This window comes from Triticum aestivum, chromosome 5D (genome assembly GCF_018294505.1).
Source record: "Triticum aestivum cultivar Chinese Spring chromosome 5D, IWGSC CS RefSeq v2.1, whole genome shotgun sequence".
Classification (NCBI taxonomy): domain Eukaryota; kingdom Viridiplantae; phylum Streptophyta; class Magnoliopsida; order Poales; family Poaceae; genus Triticum; species Triticum aestivum.
In genome coordinates, this window is record NC_057808.1 from 156,211,722 (window position 1) to 156,228,321 (window position 16,600).

The window sequence follows — 16,600 nt, forward strand, 5'->3', positions numbered from 1 at the left end:
CGACCATGCGAGACAACACCTGCTTCCTTAGTAACATCAACAGTGCCATTTATACAGACAAGAAGAAGAGGTGATCCATCAAAATAAGTTGCCAGGCACCACTGAGTATATGGGTCCAGCTCGTCCTCATGCTCGTGATCATCAGCATCGTCATCTCCCCCTTGGTTATAAAATTTAAAAGTATAGGTGGTGGAATGTTCACAGGACCTTGGAAACACAAGAAGGTTAATTAATTAGTAAAGGGAAACTAGCTACCCCTCATGCATGTGGATGAAAAAATTATAATTACGGTGGAAGACGAACGTATCGAAAGCATGATGATTCCATGCGAAAACAGTGCCACAAGTGGTGGCAGCAAACACAACACCGTTGTATTGAATTGCATCACAGTACTCATCCTTGTACAGAAATTGATTTTTGAGCAATATCCATCGAGGCGTGGAAGTAAGGAAGGCAACAAGTTGTTTGAAGATAGCAATAACTTCATAGTTCGAGTAATCCCAATAGCGGCTGGGAACTCGACAAATTGCTATCTTCCATAGACGACAGTCACCATGATCGTATTTGAACTCACGTAGAATACCAGTGTACTCAACCTCTGGGCAGTCATTTGAGATTTTTGGAAGTGGAACCCGGTGACGAGTGTACACATTCACAAGTTCTCACTCGCAGTTGTACCCAATCTCCATTTGCGCCTACCCAAGCCTTTCCCTCAGGCGATGGCATCTTAACATCATGCATATCATTATCAAGCGGCATCAACTTGCACAAGGTGAGGCTTCCCTCGTCCCCGCGCCAGTCAGCAGGGTCACGGCGAAGAAGATAGGGGAGATCAAACCGCTCTTGGACCCTTGGGTTCCTTGTAATGATGTTATTAGTTGAGTCAAGAATGGTCTTGAACGAACCTGCCATGCTAGTCGAGGTGATGACGTCGCACCGGTCAATGAGTTCCTCCATCGCGTCATCATTCAGATCGGGACAAGAATAACGGGGTCGTTTCCGGCCTGTTCCCTCCATGGAGAAGATGATCGAAAAATGGCAGAAGGAAGGGTGAAGGCGAATGGAGAAGGGAGGAAGAGCGTGTGACAACAGTTCCAAATCGAGGGGGAAAGGCGAAGAGGGGTGGACGGTTGCCACGCTACACGAAGAGGCGCTTGGGGAGCGTACGGTTGCCACATAGGTCACACACTGACGACAAGGGCCGAGTGAACCGCATGCGTATATCGCACGCACCTTGATTTGGTTGACCTTTTCTTTTGTGTTGCGTAATCACAAACAGTTCATCCGAGTGAACCGTATGCTGTATATCGCACACACCTTCATCTGGCTGACCGTTTCTTTTGTGTTGCCTAGTCACAAACAGTTCATCCAAGTGAATCGTATGCTGTTGACAGAGGCAAAGGTGTCCCATCTTTCGATGAGATGGTGGCTATCGTTTTGGAGGAAGTCGACTTTGACGATCCAACTACAGACGTGCGAGGACGTCGCGTCTTAGCACTCGCTAAACCAACTTCGAGAGGTTATTGACCACGCCGAAGCACGATCAACCTGACCACGATGGTCTGTTCCTGTAGGCAAACAAAGAACAAGCAAGAAACTAAGATTGCAATCTGGATATTGCGAATATAAGAGGAAAGATTTATTGATCAAGGTGGGGTTCTGTGACGCCTTTGTTTGGTCGTTGAACACAAACGAAGTACGCGAAGTTGCAGCTTTGGCTAACTTTTAACCTAAACAAAACCCAAAGTCTAAACGGTGCCCTAAGGTCTATATATATGGAGGAAGAAGGGGGAATTTCGTGGCCCTTGGGGAAGGGGTCCGAAACCAACCCTATCTCTTGTTTCCCCACAAATACGGACTCTAAAAACAGCCTATACTTATGTATTTTGAAATTACATGGGCCTGGCCCAATAATAAGGTGACACAGCACCTAGAATAGCCTCTGGACGAGTATTATGAAGTGGCATTTGTACATTTCATCCAAGGCTTCATGAACTCATTATGGTGGCTTCAAAGTCCTGAAATCATCACTTGTAACTCCGTTCTTGTTCCCCTTGTGCATGCCATCATCTCCATGCTTGGTCTTGCTCCAGTGTTCATCCCTCTATCCATAACAGGCCCTTCATTTGTAAGCAAAATAAATGTATCTAATTTAGGCAGCATCATATTCTCATCAATATTAGAATCATTACCAAGAAACGAAAGTACCTGGTAATTTAATTGGCGTGCGCGAGCTCTAGTAATTGGTCCAGTATGTATAGCAACAGGGGCTGTTGGTGTTACAATGGTATTGATGTCCTCATCTTCCTCCCCTTCTTGAAATGAAGTCGTCCTTGACGGTAGCTCATCTTCCTCACCCAAATAAGGCTTCAAATCTGCAATGTTGAAAGTGGGACTAACCGCAAAATCTGCAGGCAGCTCAAGTTTATATGCATTATCATTTATTTTCTCTAACACCTTAAAAGGACCAGTAGCACGTGGCTTTAGCTTTTATTTGCGCAAAGTAGGAAATCTATTCTTACGCAAATGTAACCAAACAAGATCTCCAGGTGCAAACACAACATGTTTTCTACCCTTATCTCCAGCAAGTTTATATTTAGCATTCGTACGCTCAATGTTTTCCTTAGTTAACTCATGCATTTTTTAAATCAATTCAGCACTTTGTTTAGCATCAAAATTAACCTTACCCGACGAAGGAAGAGGCAACAAATCAATCGGTGCACGAGGTAGGAAACCATACACAATTTCAAAAGGGCACATCTTAGTAGTCGAATGCAATGAACGATTATAAGAAAATTCAATATGAGGCAAGCATTCTTCTCACATTTTCTAGTTATTCTTCAAAACAGCCCTAAGCATAGTAGACAATGTTCTATTGACTACTTCAGTTTGTCCATCAGTTTGGGGGTGACAAGTAGTACTAAAAAGCAGTTTAGTCCCCAACTTAGCCCATAAACATCTCCAAAAGTGGCTAAGAAATTTAGTATCACGATCTGAAACAATAGTATTTGGCACACCATGCAAGCGAATAATTTCACGAAAGAACAAATCAACAACATTAACAACATCATCGCTTTTATGACATGGTATAAAGTGTGCCATTTTCGAAAACCTATCCACGACAACAAATATGCTATCCCTCCCCTTCTTCGTTCGAGGTAAACCTAAAACAAAGTCCATAGATATATCCTCCCAAGGAAAACTAGGTACAGACAAAGGCATATATAAACCATGAGGATTGAGTCGTGACTTAGCTTTTTGACATGTAGTGCAGCGAGCAACAAAACGCTCAACATCCCGTCTTATCTTTGGCCAAAAGAAATGTGTAGCAAGTATATCCTCCGTCTTCTTCACGTCAAACTGTCCCATTAGTCCTCCTCCATGCGCCTCCTGCAACAACAAAAGACGAACGGAGCTAGCTGGAATGCATAGCTTGTTAGCACGGAACATAAATCCATTGTTAACGACGAACTTGTTCCATGTTCTACCTTCTTTACAATTCTGCAATACATCTTTAAATTAAGCATCATGCACATATTTATCTTTGATGGTCTCCAAACCAAATATTTTAAAGTCAAGTTGTGAAAGCATAGTATAACGACGAGACAATGCATCAGCAATAACATTTTCTTTACCCTTCTTGTGTTTAATGACAGAAGGGAAAGTCTCAATGAATTCAACCCATTTAGCATGTCTACGGTTCAGTTTTGCTTAACTTTTAATGTGTTTCAAAGATTCATGATCAGAATGTATAACAAATTCTTTGGGCCATAAATAATGTTGCCATGTTTCTAAGGTCCGAACAAGAGCATATAATTCTTTATCATAAGTAGAATAGTTCAGACTAGGCCCACTCAATTTTTCAGAAAAGTATGCAACAGGTTTGCCATCTTGTAATAACACACCTCCTAATCCAATTCCACTAGCATCACATTCAAGCTCAAAAGTCTTATTAAAATCAGGAAGTTGGAGTAAAGGAGCAAGTGTCAACTCATCTTTCACTACCGTGAAGGCTTCTTCCTGTGCGGTACCCCAAACAAAAGGCACATCCTTCTTTGTAAGCTCATCGAGAGGTGCAGCAATGGTGCTAAAATCTCTCACAAAACGCCTATAGAAACCAGCGAGTCCAAGAAAACTCCTCACTTGTGTGACCGTTTTGGGCTGCGGCCAACTCTCAATAGCTTCAATCTTGGCTTTATCAACTTCAATTCCCTGTGGAGTAACAACATAGCCAAGAAAAGATACTCGGTCGGTGCAAAAGGTGGACTTCCCAAGGTTATAAAACAAACGTGCATCACGTAGAGCAATAAAAACAGCACGTAAATGTTCCAAATGTTCTTCCAAAGATTATCTATAAATCAGTATATCATCAAAATAGACTACCAAAAGTCGTCCAATGAAAGCACATAAAACTTCGTTCATTTGTCTCATGAAAGTACTAGGTGCACTAGTTAACCCAAAAGGCATGACTAACCACTCGTATAAACCAAACTTAGTTTTAAAAGCTGTTTTCCATTCATCTCCCAATTTCATACGAATTTGATGGTATCCACTACGCAAATCAACTTTGGAGCATATAGTAGAGCCACTCATTTCATCAAGCATATCATCTAGCCTAGGAATAGGATGACGGTAACGAATAGTAATATATTAATGCCTCTACAATCAACACACATACGCGACGTACCATCCGTTTTAGGCACTAGTATAATAGGAACAACACATGGACTAAGAGATTCGCGTATATAACCTTTGTCGAGCAGCTCCTATACTTGACGCATAACCTCCTTCGTCTCCTCTGGATTGGTACGGTATGGTGCACGATTGGGTAGCGATGCACCGGGAATTAAGTCAATTGGATGCTCAATCCCTCGAATAGGTGGTAATCCCGGTGGCAAGTCTTGTGGAAAAACGTCAGCGAACTCCTGCAAAATGTTAGTAACAGCAGGAGGCAAAGAGGAAGGCACGTCCTCGAAAGAAAATAGTGCCTCTTTGCACACAAAAGCATAGCAAACAGATTTGCTAAAATCTAGCTCATCAATATCAGACTTGGTGGCAAGTAAACATGCACTTTTCAATTTAATTTCAGAAGCAACACTAGATGGTTTATTATTAGGCTTCATGTGTTGCTCAAATTCTTTTGCCACAATCTGATTTTCACTCTTATTTTTCTCCTGTTTTGCTTTATTAGCTCTATTAATATCATCTTTCAAAATGGAATCCGGAGTCATAGGAAGCAAAGTAATATTTTTATCCTTATGAACAAGAGTGTACTGATTGTTTCTACCATGGTGTACAGAATTTTTATCAAATTGCCATGGCCTAACAAGTAATAAGGAACATGCTTGCATAGGTACCACATCACAATCGACATAATCAGCATATGTAGAGATACTAAAATGCACACGAACAGTACGTGTTACCTTAACCTTGCCGCTGTTGTTGAACCATTGGATGTAGTAAGGATGTGGATGTGGTCTTGTGGTGAGAGATAGCTTCTCCACCATCTCCATTCTAGCCAAGTTGTTGCAGCTCCCTCCATCTATGATGACCCGAATAGAACGTTCCTTCACAACTCCCTTTTTATGGAACAAATTAGGCCTGTGATTTTGCTCAGCTTGTGTAACCTGCACACTCAAAACATGTTGAGCAACCAAACATTCATACCTGTCAGCATCTTCAGGAGCCATGTATTGCATCTCATTATCAGAATCATCTCCACCGTGTTCTTCACGTGTAATAAGAGCCAAAGTCTCCTCATCATAGTCACTAGCGGACTCATACCCACCATCCTCAGTAGCAATCATCACACGCTGAGATTTGCATTCTCTCGCATAATGACCTCTTCCCTTACAACGACGACAAATAATATCACTTGTGTGCCATGTTGATGCTATGGAAGAAGAAGAGCTCTGTGCAGGCCCGGCAGGTGTGCTCTTGGCAGATTGTGGTGGTTGTGCTTGCTTTCTTGTATCATGGTTGGAGGAGGCACCTGATGGAGGTGATGGTGCAGTGGAAGTAGAGGATGCACGTGGTGTCCATGATGAAGGTCGACCTACAGAAAAGTTAGTTTGCGCCAATACCTGTCGATCCAGCACTTCACGTTCAACTTTACAAGCAACATGGAATAAACGAGTGATATTATTATACTCCTTATACTCTAGAATGGTCTTAATCTCTCTATTTAATCCACCCATAAAACGTGCAAGCATAGCTTCATTGTCCTCAACAATACCACATCTAATCATGCATGTTTGTAATTCCTGATAATATTCCTCTACATAATTTTTTCCTTGTCTTAAACGCTGCAATTTTTGAAGTAATTCATGTTGATAATATGGTGGAACCCAACGAGTATGCATAGCCGTTTTCAAAGCAGCCCAAGTAGTTGGAATATTATTCGGACATAATCTACGATGTTTAGACCACCACACACAAGCAAAACTAGTAAAAGCACAAAGTGCAGCAGCAACACGTCTCTCCTCGGGATATTCTAAACATGTAAAACGTTGTTCAGTTTCTAAATCCCAAGTAAGATATATATCAGGAACATATCTACCCTCAAATGGTGGAATATTCAATTTCAGTTTAGGAAGATGGTCATGATCTCGTACCTGAGGTGTAAGTGCATCTAGTGCCCCTTAGTGATTTTGGTGTATTGAAGACTTATAGGTTAAGGGACTAATGTGTTTATGAGTGTACACAGGTCTATAAGTCTATGAGGAGTTTGATATTTACAGAGAAAGTCGACCCCTAAAAATGAACATCTTCGACTGAAGATTTTGGCTTTCTGAAGACTTTGACAGTGAAGAAATTGGAGTGACCTTGAAGACTTCGTATTCATTCGAGGAACATGAAGCGTGAAGACTTTTGTTTTCGTAGTTTCTTTTTCTCTTTCTTGAGTCATAGGAAACACCGTACTGTTAAAGGGGGTCGAGGAAATACTAAGGAAAACTTTCCATGTGATGCTCAACTCAAAATCCAACACCTACCAATCCCTTCGAGTGAAGCCATTGGAAATCTCATACAGTTCAGTCATATTCTTCAGTGACAGAGACGAAGTTCTTTTGGTCTCTGAGGAATTTGTTTTGACTGAGGAGTTAGGAATTCGCGAGTGCAGATTGCCTACACAGTGAGGAACATGATAGCCCTGAGGAATTTGATACTCAAATTTCCGACCGTTGTTGTGCCTTGTGCCAGCTGTCCCAAAATATCTACCCACCTAACGGTCATATCATTGAAGGGCATTTATGTCTTATCATGTCGGGCTGCTCCCTAGGCTATAAATAGCCGCCCCCTACAACCACTAGCTGGTTGGCTGCTCCGAGAGAAACTCACACTTGTCATTTGAGAGCATCCCATCCTCCGAGGACTTTAAGCGAAAATCATCAAGTGAGGAAAACCCAAACCCAAACACCTACAAACCCAAAGTGCTTGAGCATCACTAAAGAGATTGATCCTGCGTGGATCCGACGCTTGTTACCTTTGAAGACTGTGCTTCTTCCAGATGGTTAGGCGTCATGGTCTAGAGCATCCAAGAGGAATTTGTGGATCGCCGAGTGACCGAGTTTGTGAAGGTGTGGAAGTCACTTGAAGACTTACCACGAGTGATTGGGCGAGGTCTGTGTGACCTTAGCTCAAGGAGAATACGGTGAGGACTGTGTGTCCTCAGGTTTAAATACCTAGCGACGCCAACCAGACGTACGACTGAGGCAGCAGTTGGAACTGGTCTACCAAATCATTGTCTTCACCAAGCTTACTGGTTCTATTTCCTCAACTCTTTCATTTCCTCATTACTGTGTTGTGCGCTTGTTCATACTCTGTTTGAAGACTTTGACTGAAGACTTTCTCAATTTCCTCAGTTCAATTTCTTCAGTCTGTTTGTCTTCATCCTATCTTATCCTGTGTTTACGTTTTCTGTACTCTGTGCTTGTCTTCATTTCATTATGATGACCATGCTTGTGTTCTGTTATGTTTACTTCTGAGTACTTATTCCGCTGCAAGTAGTTCTTCGCTAAGGAATTTCCTCACCTGCAAATTCCTCAGTGAAGAATTCATAAAAATCGCCTATTCACCCCCCTCTAGTCGACATAACGCACTTTCAATTGGTATCAGAGCAAGGTACTCCCTTGTTCTGTGTGATTTTGGTTTAACCGCTTGGAGTTTTAGTTATGTCGACCGCAGGTATGATCAAGGTCTCTGCTGGGTGTCCTACCTTCGATGGGACGGACTACCCCTACAGGAAGAATAAGATGCAAATGCATCTTGAGGCAATTGATAACGATCTCTGGTATGTTGTGGAAAATGGTGTTTCCTCAGTTACACCTTCTCTGAATGCTGCTAATGTGAAGAGATTCAAGCAACTCGATTCTCAAGCGAAGAATATCATATGTGGCCATCTGAGCAAAGGACAGTATGGTAGAGTGAGTGCTTTGGAAACTGCTAAGCTTATCTGGGATAGGCTGTCCAAAGTCAATGAAGGAGTCTCAACACAGCATGACTCTCGAGTTGACATTCTTCGCAATCTCTTCAACCGCTTCAAAAGACTCGACAATGAAAATTTTCAACAAACCTTCGATCGCCTCACTGACATCTCAAATGAGCTTCAAGCACTTGGTGCCACTGACATCACCGACCATGAGGTGGTGAAGAAATTGCTGAGATCGCTTGATTCCTCATTTGATACTCTGGCACTGATGATACAAGGGCGTGCTGACTACAAGTCACTTGATCCTGCTGATATCCTCGAGGGGCAAAATACTCATGAGTTCCAGCTTGCTGAAAAGAGAGATCTCTATGGTTCGAGCTATGGCAGATCACGTGCCTTGAAGGCCAAGGTCGTCTCTGAATCCGAGGGTGATGATTCTGGTAGTAGCCTTGGTGAGCCTGAAGAACTGAGCCAGGAGCTAGCACTGCTCGTGAAGAAATTCCAAAGGTTCTCAAGACGTGGTCGTTTTGGAAAATCCTCAAGGAGCAATGATTCCTCATCCAGTGACTACAAGAAGAGGTTATGCCACAAATGCAAGAAGCCTGGTCACTACATTCAAGATTTCCCTCAGTGGGAAAAGGAATCAAAGAAGAAGAAAAACAAGGATTACAGTTCTGATGACGCGAAGAAGAAGAAGAAATCGTCAAAATCTTCATCATCAAAATCCTTGAAGTCTTCATCTCATAAGAAGAGCAGCTCCAAAAAGGCTTGGGCATTCATTGGCAAGGAAATGGACTTTGAGGCTGAATCTGAGGAACATGAGGAGGAGGAGGCATCTGGGGAGTCCGAGTATGGTGTGGTGAGTCTAGCTCTCGCTACTGCATTCGTCAGCAAGTCTATCTTCAACTCTGAAGAAAATGGCTCCACCGACAAGGCTGATGAAGGCAATGATGACTACGCTCCCACCTATTGCTTCATGGCAAAGGGTGCCAAGGTACTCAAATATACTTCCTCTGAATGAAGTGAGAATGAATCTGATGAAAACCTCAAGCCCAGCTACTCTAAACTTGCTAAGATTGCTGTGAAACCACAAACGGCTTTTGAAAAGGTTCAAAACATGCTAGACAAAAGTGATGATATGTTCGGTGAAGAAATGGATCGCACTAAAACCTTGACTGAAAATCTTCAGAGACTTCAGTCTAGGTTTGACAACCTTCAAGGTCATCACAACACTCTCTTATCTGATCATGAGAAGCTTTTTACGAATTTCTTCAAATAAAGCAAGATCTTGAAAAGCTAAGAGTGAGTTATGAAGATCTTCAGAAGGAGCGCGATTCATTAGTTGCTCAACATAACAGCGCTACTCAGGAAGAATTTGTTCCTCCATGTTTGAAGTGCATTGAACGTGAATCTGCTAATTCTTCACCTGAATGTTCAAATGCTTCTAATGCTACAAATTCTTCACCTGTCTCTGCTATCACTAATTCCTCACCTGAGGACATTGCTAGTATCACTGATGATGCAGGGCTAAAGGAATTGTACATGATAGGCATGTACAAAAGCCTCAAAGGGCATCAGACTCTTTGTGATGTGCTTAAAAAGCAGATCCTCAACAGGAACCCTAGGAAAGAGGGTATTGCCTTTGAGAGGAAAATCAGTGCTGATGGAACTTATTGGAAGCCTGAAGTACCCCAAAACCTCATGGGTTGCTGCAAAGGGACCTCCAGTAGATCCATCTAATCTATCTGGCTTTACATGTGATTCTCCTCATTCTGCTGATGAGTCATTTGACTCCAACTATAAACTGTTCAAAAATCAGAATGGTGAAGTATTTTCTAGATATGTTAGCATTAACTGCAGGAACGGTTCCCCTGTGAAGAACACCTGGGTTCCCAAAAGGTGCCTTGAAAGTCTTCAGGTGAATGTCCTCATGACACCACCTGTGAAGAATAGGAACCCCAGATCAAATTCTTCATATGGACCAAATTCTTCATATGGGTCCAAGTCCTCATATGGACCAAATTCCTCACGTGGATCAAATTCCTCAAAAGGATCAAAGTCCTCATATGAACATCATCGTGCTAATACCTCTGTTTCGCAGGGAAGAGCTAAGGGCTATGAATATGTGCATTATTCTTCAAACCATTATGTTCATAAGTCATCGAAGAATTTCTCTGCTTATTCATATGCTTATCCTAACTCCTCTTTTGTGAAACGAAATGGACTGGCTTCTATGCCACCTTTCTCGTATGGAGCTCGCGGAGTGATGAATTCTTTGCCACCACTTCAGATGTGGGTGGTGAAGAAAAAGACCTAATCTCTTATGCAGGGTCAGGTCTCCAGATGTGCTTAAACGTCTGAAGAATTTGCTGGAGACCTGAAATTGCCTGAAAGGACGCAGGCTAATCATGAAGAAATGAACCCACATTTATCACGTCCTCATTCTTCTTTATCTATTCTATTACTTGATCTGATGAATTGATGTCATATTCTTCACTGATGAAGTATATGAGTTCGTAAGTTGCACTAATTCATCTGCAGGATGATCAACCCAAAGCAAATGAGTGGGTCCTCGATAGTGGATGTACAAAGCACATGACTGGTGACAAGAATCTATTGATGGATGCTCCCTTATCTCCATCGCATCTGAAGCATATCATCTTCGCTGACAAAGGCAAAAGTCAGGTATTGGGTCTAGGTAAGGTTGCGATCTCAAAGGATCGACACATGGACAAAGTCATGCTTGTTGAGTCCTTAGGATACAACCTCATGTCTGTCTCAATGCCATGTGATCTTGATATGGTTGTTGTCTTTGGCAAGTATCGTGGTGTTGTAATCATGGAAGCTGACCATTCCAAAGTCTTCGAAGGCTTTAGGAGAGGAGACTTGTATATTGTTGATTTCTCTACAGGACCACAACCAGCCATATTCCTACTTGCAAAAGCTTCGGAAGGCTGGCTATGGCATCGACGACTTGGTCATGCAGGCATGAGGAATTTGCACACGCTTGCGAAGAAGAAGCATGTCATTGCCATTGAGAATGTCAAATTCCTCAAGGATCACTTATGCGGAGCCTGTGAAGCTGGAAAGATGACCAAGGCCAAGCATCCAGCGAAGACAATCATGACTACCACTCCACCATTTGAATTGCTTCACATGGATCTCTTTGGTCCTAATCATTATTCTGCAGTTTCAAATGATGCATCTCTATATGGCTTTGTAATTGTTGATGATTACTCTCGTTACACATGGGTACATATTGTCACTTACAAACATGAGGTGCAGGAAGTCTTCAAACGATTTTCCTCACGGGCTTCAACCAACTTTGGTGTGAAGATGAAGCACATCAGAAGTGACAATGGAGCTGAGTTCAAGAATTCTGTTCTTGATGACTATCTTGATGAACTTGGTATTACTCATGACTTATCTGCTCCTTATACTCCTCAGCAAAATGGCGTCATGGAGCGCAAGAACAGGACTCTTGTTGAGATGGCTCGCACTATGCTTGATGAGTACAAGACGCCTCGTCGTTTCTGGACTGAGGCAATTGCTACTGCTTGCCACATCATCAACAAAGTATATCTTCACAAATTCTTCAAGAAGACTGCTTATGAACTCCTCACTGACAAGAAACCCAATGTGAGTTACTTCAAAGTCTTCGGTGCTAAATGTTGGATTAGAGATCCTCATCACAACTCTAATTTTGCACCGAAAGCACATGAAGGTTTTATGCTTGGTTACGCAAAGGAGTCGCACACCTACAGAGTCTTCAACAACGTTCACCACAAAGTTGTTGAAACTGTAGATGTGCGGTTCGATGAAACTAATGGCTCACAAAGAGAGCACCTACCTTCTGTGATAGATGAACCAGCACCTGAGGAAACTATCAAGTTCAAGGCTACTGAGGATCTCATTCTGACCGAAGAATCTGCTGAAGAATTCATTCCAGAACGTGAAGAACGTCGAGCTAATGCACCTGAAGAAAATGGTGTTGATGAAAATGCTGATCAAATTCCTCGACGACAACCAGCTCATACTCGTGTGGCAAATGAAGTGCAAATTGAGAGAATCATCGATGATATTAAGCACCAGGTCCTCTCACACGCTCAAGAGCCTCACATTTATCTAACTTTTGTGGGCACTTTGCTTTTGTCTCTATCACAGAGCCCACTAAGGTAGATGAAGCATTTCTGGAGCCTGGGTGGATTCAAGCTATGCAAGAAGAATTACATCAGTTCGAGCTCAACAACGTCTGAACAATATCATTGGCACAAAGTGGATCTACCGCAACAAGCAAGATGAAAATGGCCTTGTGGTGAGGAATAAGGCACGGCTTGTAGCTCAAGGCTACACACAAGTTGAAGGAATTGATTTCGATGAGACTTTTGCAGCTGTTGCTAGACTTGAGGTTATTCGCATATTACTTGCTTATGCTAACCATCATGATATCACTCTATATCAAATGGATGTGAAAAGTGCATTCCTCAATGGTAATCTTGAGGAAGAAGTATATGTTGCTCAACCCCCAGGTTTTGAAGATCCAAAGCATCCTGATAAAGTCTTCAGACTCAGTAAGGCTCTCTATGGCCTCAAGCAAGCCCCTCGGGCATGGTATGATACTTTGAAGGAATTCCTCATGAAGAAAGGCTTCAAACCCGATTCACTTGATCCTACCCTTTTCACTAAATCCTATGATGGTGAATTGTTTGTGTGCCAAATATGTGTTGATGATATTATCTTTGGCTGTACTGACCAACGTTACACTGACAAATTTGGTTATATGATGAGAGAGGAATATGAAATGTCTATGATGGGAGAATTGAAATTCTTCTTAGGTCTTCAAATTCGTCCACAGCACAATGGCATATTCATATCTCAGGAGAAATACCTCAAGGACGTATTGAGGAAATTCGGCATGCAATATTGCAAAGGGGTCAAAATTCCAGTGCCCACAAATGGCCATCTATGCACTGATGAAAATGGTATTGACTTTGATTAAAAGGTATACCGCTCCATGATTGGTTCTTTATTGTATTTATGTGCATCTAGGCCAGACATTATGCTTAGTGTTTGCATGTGTGCCCGATTTCAAGCTACACCGAAGGCATCACACCATAAGGCTGTGAAGCATATTCTTCGATATCTACCTCACACACCAACACTTGGATTATGGTACCCCAAGGGCTCGGCTTTTGATCTCATTGGATATTCTGACTCTGACTATGCTGGTGATCGTGTGGACCGCAAGTCAACTTCTGGCACATGCCATTTCCTCGGACGATCTTTGGTCTGTTGGTCCTCGGAGAAACAGAACTGCGTATCACTGTCTACTGCTGAAGCTGAGTACATTGTTGCTGGTTCTTGCTGTGCTCAATTGCTATGGATGAAGCAAACTCTCAAGGACTACGGCGTCAGCGTGAAGAATGTGCCTCTCTTCTGTGACAATGAGAGTGCAATCAAGATTGCTCACAACCCAGTTCAGCACTCGAAGACAAAGCACATTCAGATTCGTCATCATTTTCTTCGTGATCATGTGTTCAAGGGCGACATTTCTAATGAGCATGTGAAGACTGAAGAATAGCTAGCCGATATCTTCACAAAGCCCTTGGACGAGAAGAGATTTAGTAAGTTGCGGTGTGAGCTAAATATCTTAGAATCTTCGAATGTTCTTTGAAAAGGACACTCATCCTAACACTTATGCAAAATTGATGACTTAGATGTGCAACACATGAAGAAACATTTTTCTTCAATCAATGAAGACTAACACTCTAAGTGTGAAGAAATTAACGAAGAATTTGATTCTCAGAGCCCTACAACAATTGAACGCGTTGTCTGAAATCATCATTCTTATACGGTGGGTCACGCCACCACCAAAAGTTGAAAATCTTCAATTTGAGTTTTTCCTCAGTTTTGAAATTCCTCAGTTGTTCATTTTCTTCAACTTTGCATTGTCTTCACTGTTCCCGTCATTTTTCTTCATTGGCTATATATATATACATACATATATATATATATATATATATATATATATATATATATGAGTTTATGCCCTCTACAGCATTCACTTATTGCTATTTCTTCAAGTTGCTTTTTTGCTAAGTGAATGTGATCGGACCCTTTCCCCTCTATGCTATACTCAATCCAATCTATTCACAAATTCTTCATGTGCGTTCTATTTGAAACTCGTTCAAAATCTTCACTGTGTCCTTGTCAGCTGAAGAATTTGCGAACGGAACTTTTAACTTATCTTATCTAAATTTTCGGCTTTGCCGCTCAAACCGTTCCACATCCCACGATAACACTTATCTATTCACCCACGATCTCACACGATCGCCACCTCTCAGTACGTGGGTGACATATGTCAAGCGAATGAGAAAGGTCAGGGGCACGTTCGTCCAATTTCTTCGGGCGAACAGTTTTTCACCACGGCTATAAATACCCCTCCCCTCCCCCTCATCACTTCTCTTTTACTCCGCTCGACCTCACTCCAGCTCGAGCTTCTCAAACCCTAGCGCCGTCGCTACTTCATCATCGCCGGTGAGGAAGAGCTTCACTGCCTCGACCTCGTCGCCGTCGTACTCGCGCCGGCTGCGGTTTTCTTCACTCCACCGCCGCCGTAGCTGTCTTCCTCTGCCGAGTTAGGGCGTGGAAGATCTGAACTGACGAACTTCACATCTACACTTCCCAGTTCATCATGTTCTTCATCCAGGGTAATCAAAAGTTACTTTTATTGCCCTCTTTGATTCAAATGTTTACTACAAAATCTTCAAAGGTGTTTTTCTTCAAATTCTCACACACTAAAACACCTCACAAGTTATCTGTTCTTGATCCGTTTCTCTAAGCAATATTTTTTTCTTCAAGATTCCTCAATTGTCTGGATTTCTGATCTGTACAACTCAGGAACCTAAGACAAAGAACACTTAGTGAAATTCTTCAAGACTCATCTGGTCAAATTCCTCAAACTTGTTCTTTTTGAAAAACCTTCTAAGAACGCATATGACCTCTCCAAATTCCTCGCAACTATACTCTGTTCACAGGTACTCATGTCCGCTGCTGATCACTAGGTTCTCATCAACTTAACTCATTTGCAGCATTCCTCGAAGAAAAGATGCACACCTCTTCAAAAAATTCAGTTGTTCATATTCCTCATTTGAAGAAAATGGCTGACGATAAGAAGCCACAGAAAGGAGGAAAGAGGCCTGAGGTCAACACAGCGTTTGAAATCCCTGATGAAATTTATGCTGGGTACTGCACACCCCCTGAGGGGGATAAAAATCAGTGCAAGGTGCGCATTCAAAAGATTGAGAGGAGATGGGCAAGAGAGTGGAGGGAGTACAGGTATGTCACTACCAAGTACATGAAGAAATTCGCTGTCACCCCTCCATGCTCAAGACCTCCATTGGCACCTGGCCAAGTAGCAGATCCCACGAGCCTCAAGCGCGGTGAGGACTATCCTGAAGAATGGGCCAAGCGCCAGGCCAAACTGGCAAAAGAAGCAGTGAGGAAACTTAAAGAAGACTCTGCTGCTGCTGCTACCACTGCTGAGGCCTATACAAGCAAGCCAAAGAAGGCCATGGCTAAGAAGCCTGCTCCTAAGCCAAGTGCTTCACCCTCAATGCCCTCAGGGCCAAGTTCCTCAGCAATGCCCTCACGGGAAGATTCTTCAAAGCCCTCACGGCCAACTTCTCAAGCTGCTCCTGCTCCGCCAAAGTCCTCAGCTGCTCCGTCCAAATCCTCAGCACATGTGCATCTCGCCACGTGCCAAAGGATAACAGGCATCTCTATTGCCTCAGGAGCTTCTGCTAGTTCCTCAGCTACACCAAATTCTTCAACTGGCCCCTCTCTGCTAAAGAAAAAGGCCACTGCTGGAAGAGGCTCTCACCCAAGTCCTCACAAGAAGCAGGTCGCCTTCCAAGTGCCGTCTGATGAAGACGAAGCTGATGATGAGGAACTTGCCGAAATCATCAGAGACAGGCAGCTCAAGGCCGCTAGAGCAAAAGGCACAAATGTGCCTCTTCTTTTGGATCCCAAGTTGATCCTTGATTACATCGATCTCTGGCACAAGGACCCCAACACTCCTATGCCTGATTTCAAGCTGACTCCTGGTCAAAGTCATATGCTGACTGCCTTCATCCAAGAAGAAAAATGGAAATTTGAAAAGGCCAGGCAGAT